Source organism: Oncorhynchus kisutch, linkage group LG24 (genome assembly GCF_002021735.2).
Source record: "Oncorhynchus kisutch isolate 150728-3 linkage group LG24, Okis_V2, whole genome shotgun sequence".
NCBI lineage: Eukaryota > Metazoa > Chordata > Actinopteri > Salmoniformes > Salmonidae > Oncorhynchus > Oncorhynchus kisutch.
The window spans coordinates 7,214,219-7,225,886 of record NC_034197.2 but is presented as its reverse complement, the minus strand read 5'-3'; positions in this window follow the sequence as shown (position 1 = coordinate 7,225,886).

Sequence of the window (11,668 nt, the reverse complement as noted above, 5' to 3'; positions counted from 1 at the left end):
AATTTCGTACGTTTGATCCAAGAAGGGCAATTACTTACCAATGCAACTGGGGTGCAGTTTTTGATAATTATTTGCTAAGGATAATTAGAACCAGATGCGCTAGATTACCGTTGGGGCGAAAACGTACAGGAAGGTGTAACGTTAGCTCTCCATGGCCAATGTTAAGCCCTTAACCAGGGCTCCAACATTGGCCATGGAGAGCTAACGTTACACCTTCCTGTACGTTTTCGCCCCAACGGTAATCTAGCGCATCTGGTTCTAATAATTAGTCTGGTGTGTTGGTCTTACAGTTGGGTGAAATTTGAGACCAAATATCCACAGGAAAATATTGTTTACCTGTCTTTTTAGGGTGCTTGAACTGAAGTTGAAATGTCTATCACCTGGCACTTGTGCAAAACCATGTAAATACCTTCTGACTACAGTTAGTATGCATGCATTGTGTTGGCCTACACAAGTTTGCTAATGACCCAATGGCACGAGCACAAGATGGAAGTACATGCACGCAGTGCATATTAACAGAAGTCAGCAGGTGTTTACATGGGTGGCAAGGCAATGAAGAGACCTCGAGAGGACCCATAATCAACAATAGAATCATGATTATCGCCTTTATATCGTGTGAGTGAAAGGAAGTCACTCTGATGAAGTTCAACTTCAGTGGACAGAACTTTTAGTCGAGCCAAGCGGCATGTGGTCGAAGATGAGGGATGAGAGTGAGTCAGATCCGAAGAATGCACTTTATATTGGGTTATGGCTGGGTCGTGCCGCCGGGGAACTTGGAGGTACTGTGGAAAAAGAAGATAAAGAGCGTAAAGAAAGCAGATGTTGAGTTTGAATCCGATGAAGCGAGCAATAACAAGGGATATGGTGTGTTGAGGAAGATTGGTGTTAAGTACAGAGCTGTACTCCAGACCGAGTTCTGGAGGTGAAATGGAAGAGAATGAGGGAGAATTACCAGAGGTGGTAGGTGTGGGGAAGATATTGGAGCCTAAGCCTCGCTCAAATGGATAAAGATGAATTTGGTCCAGTGGGAGTGACATTTTTGGGGAAAGTTTTTGTCAGACCCATATGTGATTTCAGGGTGGGTGGGGAAAGGAGTTGGGTGCAGTTGAATCGGTGAAGGTAACCTGAAGTTGTCTTGTGACCAAGAGGGGGCGGACGCTCCACACCACACAAATGGGGAAAAGAGATGTTACTTGCTTTGCTCCCAAGAATAGGGCACCAATGAAAGGAATGATTACTGGGGTAGAGGTGAAGATGGAGCAGTGGAAAATTCCTGGTGTCAAGCGTGGTGAAACAGATGAGGCACTCTATTTCAAATATTATTTATCACATGCTTCGTAGACAACAGGTGTAGACTAACAGTGAAATGGTTAATTACAGGTCCATTTTCAACAATGCATAGTTAAGGATAAGACAATAAATAAAATAAAACATTGAAATAATGAAACAGTGAATAACGAATAAAAATAACATGTAAAAATATTATGGCTATATATAGGGAGTAGAAAACAACATGGCTATATACAGGTAGTACCAGTGCCGAGTCTATGTGCTGTACATAGAAATGTCCCTTTTTCAGGACCCTGTCTTTCAAAGATAATTCTTAAAAATCCAAGTAACTTCACAGATATTCATTGTAAAGGGTTTAAACACTGTTTCTAAGGGATAGGCGTCCCGTCAATGGGGCAGTTGTAAAATCATGCAGCGATGTGGAAATGTCGTTAAGACACTAACAGCTTACAGAAGATAGGCAATTAAGGTCACAGTTATGAAAACTTAGGACACTAAAGAGGCCTTTCTACTGACTCTGAAAAACACCAAAAGAAAGACGCCCAGGGTCCCTGCTCATCTGTGTGAACGTGCCTTAGGCATGCTGCAAGGAGGCATGTGGCCAGGGCAATAAAATGCTATATCTGTACTGTGAGACGCCTAAGACAGCGGTACAGGGAGACAGGATGGACAGCTTATCGTCCTCACAGTGGCAGACCACGTGTAACACCTGCACAGGATTGGTAAATTTGAACATCACACCTGCGGGACAGGTACAGGATGGCAACAACAACTGCCTAGTTAAACCAGGAAAGCACAATCCCTCCATCAGTGCTCAGACTGTGCGCAATTGGCTGGAATGAGGGCTTGTAGGCCTGTTGTAGGCAGGTCCCCCCCAGGCGTCCCCGGCAACAACGTCGCCTATGGGCACAAACCCACTGTTGTTGGACCAGACAGGACAGGCAAAAAGAAATGTCTGGGAACTTGCAGGTGCCTTGGTGGAAAAGTGGTGTAACATCTCACAGCAAGAACTGGCAAATCTGGTGCAGTCCACGAGGAGGAGATGCACTGCAGTACTTAATGCAGCTGGTGGCCACACCAGATACTGACTGTTAATTTTGGCCCCCCCTTTGTTCAGGGACACATTATTCCATTTATGTTAGTCACATGTCTGTGGAACTTGTTCTCAAGTTGTTGAATCTTGTTATGTTCATACAAATATTTACCCATGTTAAGTTTGCTGAAAATAAACAGTTGACAGTGAGAGGATGTTTCTTTTTTTGCTGAGTTTAGGTAGGGGTAAAATTACTAATAGCAGTGTATGTAGTGTGTGGCATTAGTATGCATGTGTGTGCATGTTATGTGGGTGTGTGTGTGCTGGGGTGTTAGTGCAGGTATGCATGAGTGTATGGTTATAGTCCAGTATGTGTGTACAGAGTCGGTGCAAGAGAGTTCGTATAAATAAAATAAAGCAAGATGCAACATTGAAATACAGAAATAAACACTTTTCCATAAACAAGGTCTTAATCATGTTTGATGCACTCTGGAAGTAAACATTTTTGCAGTACTGTTTATTTGAGATGATATGAACACTGTGGACAATTTTCTGCAAGTTGCAGCTAGCTAGCTCACAGCTAGCTTGCACTCACCGTGGCACCCAGTACCGAAGCTATCCCTGAGGCTCACCTCCCAGCCTAGGGTAGAGCCCAATACACCACCGGATCCTTGCTGTAAACTCTGGACCTTGGCACCGGATCACCGCTGCTACCGATTGGCTATAGTGGCTAACGCCACTGCCACGAAGCTAGCACCAGTTTGCCGTGAGCCAGGCGCATCTCCCGACTAGCAAACTAAATTCTACAATACCTCTTTCGCCATCTGGCTTGGTTTCTCTGTCGACACGGCGCCCCGTCGCACCACCACGACTGGTCTGCCGACGAATACTCCATCCGCTGTGCCTTCAACCGGCCTCCGTCGGAGCAGACGCTCCTACTAGCCCCGGGCTACTAACTTTAAACGCCGGTCGCCCGCGTGCTAGCGTAGTGGCGGCTTCCCTGTTCCATCTACTGCTGCCCCCTGGACACTATGATCACTTGGCTACATAGCTGATGCCTGCTGGACTGTCCATTAATCACGGTACTCCATTCTGTTTATTTATTTTTTATCTGTCGGCCCAGCCGCGAACTCAGGCTCTGTGTGTAGTTAATCCGACCCTCTCTGCCTAGTCATCGCCATTTTACCTGCTGTTGTTGTGTTAGCTGATTAGCTGTTGTTGTCTCACCTGTTGTTTTAGCTAGCTCTTCCAATCAACACCTGCGATTACTTTATGCCTCGCTGTATGTCTCTCTCAAATGTCAATATGCCTTGTATACTGTAATTCAGGTTAGTTATCATTGTTTTAGTTTAATGGAGCCCCTAGTTCCACTCTTCATACCTCTGATAGCTCCTTTGTTTCACCTCCCACACATGCGGGGACCTCACCCATTACAACCAGCATGCCCAGAGATACAACCTCTCTTATCATCACCCAGTGCCTGGGCTTACCTCCGCTGTACCCGCACCCCACTATACCCCTGTCTGCGCATTATGCCCTGAATATATTCTACCACACCCAGAAATCTGCTCCTTTCATCATTCTTTGTCCCCAACGCTCTAGGCGACCAGTTTTGAAAGCCTTTAGCCGCACCCTCATCCTATTCCTCCTCTGTTCCGCGGGTGATGTGGAGGTAAACAGGCCCTGCATGTCCCCAGGCACCCTCATTTGTTGACGTCCGTGATCAAAAAAGCCTTGGTTTCATGCATGTAACATCAGAAGCCTCCTCCCTAAGTTTGTTTTACTCACTGCTTTAGCATACTCCGCCAACCCTGATGTCCTTGCCGTGTCTGAATCCTGGCTTAGGAAGGCCACCAAAAATTTTGAGATTTCCATACCCAACTATAAAATTTTCCGTCAAGATAAAACTGCCAAAGGGGGAGGAGTTGCAGAGATAGCCTGCAAAGTAATGTCATACTTTCCAGGTCCATACCCAAACAGTTCGAACTTCTAATTAAAAAAATTAATCTCCAGAAATAAGTCTCTCACTGTTGCCGCCTGCTACCGACCCCCCTCAGCTCCCAGCTGTGCCCTGGACACCATTTGTGAATTGATCCCCCCCATCTAGCTTCATAGTTTGTTCTGTTAGGTGACCTAAACTGGGATATGCTTAACACCCCGGAAGTCCTACAATCTAAACTAGATGCCCTCAATCTCACACAAATCATCAAGGAACTCTAAATCTGTAAACATGGGCACCCTCATAGACATTATCCTGACCAACTGGCCCTCCAAATACACCTCCACTGTCTTCAATCAGGATCTCATCGATCACTGCCTCATTGCCTGTATCCGCGGTCAAACGACCACCTCTCATCACTGTCAAACGCTCCCTAAAACACTTCTGCGAGCAGGCCTTTCTAATCGACCTGGCCCGGGTATCCTGAAAGGATATTGACCTCATCCCGTCAGTTGAGGATGCCTGGTCATTCTTTAAAAGTAACTTCCTCACCATCTTAGATAACCATCTTAGATAAGCATGCTCCGTTCAAAAAATGCAGAACTAAGAACAGATATAGCCCTTGGTTCACTCCAGACCTGACTGCCCTCGACCAGCACAAAAACATCCTGTGGCGGACTGCAATAGCATTGAATAGTCCCCGCAATATGCAACTGTTCAGGGAAGTCAGGAACCAATACACGCAGTCAGTCAGGAAAGCAAAGGCCAGCTTTTTCAAGCAGAAATTTGCATCCTGTAGCCCTAACTCCAAAAAGTTCTGGGACACTGTAAAGTCCATGGAGAATAAGAGCACCTCCTCCCAGCTGCCCACTGCACTGACGCTAGGTAACACGGTCACCACCGATAAATCCATGATAATCGAAAACTTCAACAAGCATTTCTCAACGGCTGGCCATGCCATCCTCCTGGCTACTCCAACCTCGGCCAACAGCTCCCCCCCCCCCCGCAGCTACTTGCCCAAGCCTCCAAGCGTCCCCAGCTTCTCCTTTACCCAAGTCCAGATAGCAGATGTTCTGAAAGAGCTGCAAAACCTGGACCCATACAAATCAGCTGGGCATGACCCTCTATTTCTGAAACTATCCGCCGCCATTGTCGCAACCCCTATTACCAGCCTGTTCAACCTCTCTTTCGTATCATCTGAGATCCCCAAGGATTGGAAAGCTGCCGCAGTCATCCCCCTATTCAAAGGGGGAGACACACTGAACCCAAACTGTTACAGACCTATATCCATCCTGCCCTGCCTATCTAAGGTCTTCGAAAGCCAAGCCAGATCACTGACCATCTCGAATCCCACCGTACCTTCTTCGCTGTGCAATTTGGTTACCGAGCCGGTCACGGGTGCTAAACTATATCATAACCGCCATCGATAAAAGACAGTACTGTGCAGCTGTCTTCATCGACCTGGCCAAAGCTTTCGACTCTGTCAATCATCATATTCTTATCGGCAGACTCAGTAGCCTCGGCTTTTCTAATGACTGCCTTGCCTGGTTCACCAACTACTTTGCAGACAGAGTTCAGTGTGTCAAATCGGAGGGTATGTTGTCCGGTCCTCTGGCAGTCTCTATGGGGGTGCCACAGGGTTCAATTCTCGGGCCGACTCTTTTCTCTGTATTTATCAATGAATGAGCATTTTCTTGTTGGCTTATGGCCCTATATAGCTTGTTGAGTGTGGTCTTAGTGCCAGCATCGGTTTGTGGTGTTAAATAGACAGCTACGAAAAATATAGATGACAACTATCTTGGTAAATAGTATGGTCTACAGCTTATCATGAACCTCCAGACTTCCTTAATATTAGAGATTGTTAACAACAGCTGGTGTGCAGAGACACACTCCCGCCCTTGAGTTTAAGAGACAATGGGGTTCTGTCCTGCTGATGTATAGAAAGATTGATTCATATTAAACATGTCCTTGTTCAGCCATGACTCCCTGAAGCATAGGATATTAGTTTTTCAGGTCCTGTTGATAGGATAGTCTGGAATGGAGCTTGTCTAGTTTGTTCTCCAGTGATTGTACATTCGCCAATAGAACAGAGGGTAGAGGTGGTTTATTCACTCTCCGCCATAGTTTCATCAAGATTATCACGAGTCTGTAATAAAACACAGCATGTGTGGGTCAAAGTCAAGGAAGAAAACACTGTTCAAGCCATCAACATACTTTTTTGGTTCAGCAAAAGGTTCAGAAAATGTCTATTTTTAGACAGGCCTAGACTAGTGCATATTATAATTCTCGCTACATATCTTCCCACTGGATATTTTCCTTTTCCTTCAGGAACCTTCTATACTCCCTCTGGTACGACACTTCTACCTTCAGCCGGTAGATTATTATCATGACACCAAGTAAAACGATACCTCCCACTGCAATCACAACATTTATAATCCATGTGTCAGGGATTGAGGAAGATATCAGAAGACCAGAGACAAAAAATACAAATCATTACCGAGGAATGTTGGTTAGGATTTCACTAACCAGGTTTGTCTAACATAATGAATGGAAATTCCCCATAAATTCCAGTAAAACAATATAAAACAGACTTGGATTATCTGTGTAGTCAGTGGCGATCCGTCATTTTGAGGCCCACATTTTAAAAATATATATATTAACAATTGCCTGTTTAGCATGTTATTTTGGCATTGTTTGATGCAAGAAACCACTTTACAAAATAAAATATATATTCTCATACCATTATTACAGAGAATCAGACAAATTCTATTACGCTCTGACTATTGGCTACTTAGCTTATTTAAGACCGTCTCAAAATACAACACTGGCCCTTTAAGACATAAAAAAAATCTCTTTAACAGACTCGCTTTTCAAAGATTTATTTGAATTTTGTGCTCTTGTAAGAAGCAACCACTCCCCCATTGTTGACTAGAAAGTAGCTATAACTGGGCTCATAACTCACTAACTAGCAAAGAATTGGAACAAATGTGCACAGGTGGCTCCATGCAGTTCTCACTTTGATCTCAAAGATCTTATGTAATACATGTATCACTAGCCACTTTAACTATGCCACTTGGTTTACATACTCATCTCATATGTATATACTGTACTCGATATCATCTACTGTATCTTGCCTATGCTGCTCTGTACCATCACTCATTCATATATCCTTATGTACATATTCTTTATCCCCTTACACTGTGTATAAGACAGTAGTTTTTTTTGGAATTGTTAGTTAGATTACTTGTTCGTTATTACTGCATTGTCGGAACTAGAAGCACAAGCATTTCGCTACACTCGCATTAACATCTGCTAACCATGTGTATGTGACAAATACATTTGATTTGATTTGATTTGAAAACAAGGACCGCACATACTGTATCCTAAACATGGTCCAGTTCAAAATGAATGGCACAGATCCATATTTGGCAATGGCTATTTGCATATAGATCTACTGCAGCTCTGATTGGTCATGGCGCTGTGTAGAGTATGGGCCTGAGCCTACCTGTCAATGCAATGGCATCCTACTCCAATACACTCTGTCTACAAGAAAATCTCTTACACAGTTAATTCTACATACAAAGTCTTGCATAGTTCGTTTTGTTTCAGGTATATTACATTGAAAGTGGCTAATATTGCATTAATTCGATCACATTTCCAACAGTAGAGCAAAACGTTTATAGTGTTAACTGAAGGAGAAAACTCCAGAAAGGTAAGTGAAGTTCAGTCTCCTGCTTCTCTGTGCAGTGGATATTGCTTCTGCTGGCAGTCCGAGGGGAGCTGCGCGCCTGCGCATGTGTGCAGCTTAGAGGGAACATTGATCACTATGTGAAAGGGTGTGGATATTTCCTTCGAGACGGATTTGAACCAGCGAATTTTTAGATTACAGTTCCTTTAGCTCTTCCCCAACAGTCACAGAAAATAAATGATGAAAGATAAACAACTGAGTAAGACCCTACAACATCCTTCGCAGACCCACATTCTATACACCGCTTCTTTTAGAAACTCACAACGTGAAGTGTCTTGAAGTTAGATGTTTTTTAAAGGTTAATGAAAAATAAAACCCTAATATACCATGATTGGATAGGTATTTAAACCTCCCCCCCCCAAGATCTGTCAAGGTGTTGGGGATCAAGACTAGACAACAATTTTACCCCTTTTTTTTTACCCCTTTTTCTCCCCAATTTCGTGGTATCCAATTGTTGTAGTAGCTACTATCTTGTCTCATCGCTACAACTCCCGTACGGGCTCGGGAGAGACGAAGGTTGAAAGTCATGCGTCCTCCGATACACAACCCAACCAAGCCGCACTGCTTCTTAACACAGCGCGCATCCAACCCGGAAGCCAGCCGCACCAATGCGCCGGAGGAAACACCGTGCACCTGGCCACCTTGGTTAGCGCACACTGCACCCAGCACGCCACAGGAGTCGCTGGTGCGTGATGAGACAAGGACACCCCTACCGACCAAGCCCTCCCTAACCCGGGCGACGCTAGGCCAATTGTGCGTTGCTCCACGGACCTCCCGGTCGCGGCCGGTTACGACAGAGCCTGGGCGCGAACCCAGGGACTCTGATGGCACAGCTGGCGCTGCAGTACAGCGCCCGTAACCACTGCGCCACCCGGGAGGCCTAGACAACAATTTTTAAGTATTTTGAAGCAGATTGAAGTCAAAACTGTAACTTGGCCACTCATTCACTGTCTTCTTGGTAAGCAACTCCAGTATAGATTTGGCTTTGTGTTGTAGGTTATTGTCCTGCTGAATGGTGAATTCCTCTCCCAGTGTCTAGTGGACAGCAGACTGAAGCAGGTTTTGCCTCGGATTTAACCTCTGCTTAGCTACATCCCGTTTCTTTTCATCCTGAAAAACGTCCCAGTCTTTGCCAATGTCAAGCATACCCATACTCGTCTGGGTGCTAGGAAGCCCTGCAGGTCGGTTATAAGACACCTGCTACAACCTCCGACGAGCCATCACAAGCAAAGAGTTAATACAGGGCTAAGATCGAAACCTACTACGCCGACTCTGATGCTCGTCGGATGTGGCAGGGTTTGCAAACTATTGTGGGTTACAAAGGGAATCCCAGCCATGAGCTGCCTAGTGGCGAGAGCCTACCAAAGGAGTGAAATGCCTTCAATCAACACTGAACCATGCGTGAGCACCAGCTGTTCCGGAAGACTGTGATCACGCTCTCCCAATGTGAGTAAGAACTTTAAACAGGTTAACATTCACAAGGCCAGATGGATTACCAGGACGCTTACGCAGAGCATGCACTGACCAGCTGGCAAGTGTATTCACTAACATTTTCACCCTCTCCCTGACCCCGTCTGTAATAACTACATGTTTCAAGCAGAACACCATAGTCCCTGTTCCCAAGAACGCTAAGGTAACCTATCTAAATGACTATCCGTAGGACTCACGTCTGTAGCCATGAAATGCTTTGAAAGTCTGAGCATGGCTCACATCAACACCATAATCCCAGACACCTTGGACCCACTCCAATTCGCATACCACCCCAACAGATCCACAGATGAGGAAATCTATATTGCACTCCACACTGCCTTCTCCCAAGACAAACACCTATGTGAGAATGCTGTTCATTGACTACAGCTCAGCGTTCAACACCATAGTGTCCTCCAAGCTCATCAATAAGCGAAGGACCCTGGGACTGAAAAACTCTCTCTGCAACTGGATCCTGGAATTCCTGTTGGGCCGCCCCCAGGTAGTGAGGGTAGGCAACAACACATCCGCCATGCTGACCCTCAACACGGGGAAGCCCCTCAGGGGTACCTGTTTAGTCCCCTCCTGTACTACCTGTTCACCCACGACTGCGTTGCCGCGCACAACTCCCAACACCATCATTAAGTTTGCTGGCGACATGATGGAGGTAGGCCTGATCCCTGACGACGATGAGACAGCCTATATGGAGGAGGTCAGAGACCTGCCAGGACAACTACCTCTCCCTCAATGTCAGCAAGACAAAGGAGCTGATCATGGACTACAGGAAACAGAGGGCTGAGCACGCCCCCATTCACATTGATGGGGCACAATTGGAGCAGGTTGAGAGTTTAAAGTTCCTGGGTGTCCACATAACGAAGGATCTATCATGGTCCACAACTGCACCATTGATAGGATCTTGACTGGCTGCATCACCGCTTGGTATGGCAACTTCTTGGTATCCACGCTAAAGAGGGTAGGGCGTACAGCCCAGTACATCACTGGGGCCGAACTCCCTGCCACCCAAGGACCTCTATACCAGCCCGGGTCAGAGGAAGGCCCTAAAAATTGTCAGACACCAGCCACACATTTTTTGCAGTTTTGCTTTAGTGCCTTATTGCAAACAGGATTCATATTTTGAAATATGTTTATTCTGTACATGCTTCCTTCTCATTCTATCATTTAGGGTAGTATTATGGAGTGACTACAATGTTGTTGATCCATCCTCAGTTTTCTCCTACCACAGCCATTAAACTCTAACTGTTTTAAAGTCACCATCGGCCTCATGGTAAAATCCCTGAGCGGTTTCCTTCCTCTCCAGCAACTGAGTTAGGAAGGACACATGTATCTTTGTAGTTGTATGGTGTATTGATACACCATCCAAAGTGTATTAATAACTTCACCATGCTCAAATGGATATTCAATGTCAGTTTTTTTTTAAAGCCATCTACCAATAGGTGTCCTTCTTTGCGATGCATTGGAAAACCTTCCTGTTCTTTGTGGTTGAATCGGTGGTTGAAATTCACTGTTCGACTGAGGGGCCTTACAGACAATTGTATGTGTGGAGTACAGAGATGAGGTAGTCATTCAATAATCACGTTTAACAATATTATTGCACACAGAATGAGTCTATGCAATTTTTACTCCTGAACTTATTTAGGTGAGCCCATGCAAGTTATTATTTGCTTATTGACATTTACTGTAAAGGCGACCAAAACACATTACCTTCTTTGTCCTGGTCTCCTCCTGGGGATCCCAGTATTAGTCTTGAGCATTGAGTCAACATCGTAGGAAAGGTGATGGTTATGAATGTAGCCCTATGGAAGATACCCAATGTGACAGTAGTCAGGGGTCATGAAGAAAGTCCAGACGTTTTGTCTGTGTATTGGAGGAGCTTGTCAAGCTTTGACAAGTTTGCGCGAGAAGTGAGAACATTAGCAACTTTGGGTGTCTTTCCAATGCATAACATGACATTTTTCACAACATTTAGCTTACGAATGCCCGAAAGAGTTACCACTTTCGCGAGGTGACTGCAACTGTACTTCACTTAAGCAATAAGCATTTAACTTTTTATTTTTATTTTTTAAGATTAGGTTATGATTCTTATGTCTTGACAATGCATTTATTTGTATTTTAGAGGAAATACATGACAATTAGTGAGCTGTAAATCATGCACAAAATAAATCAGAAGAGC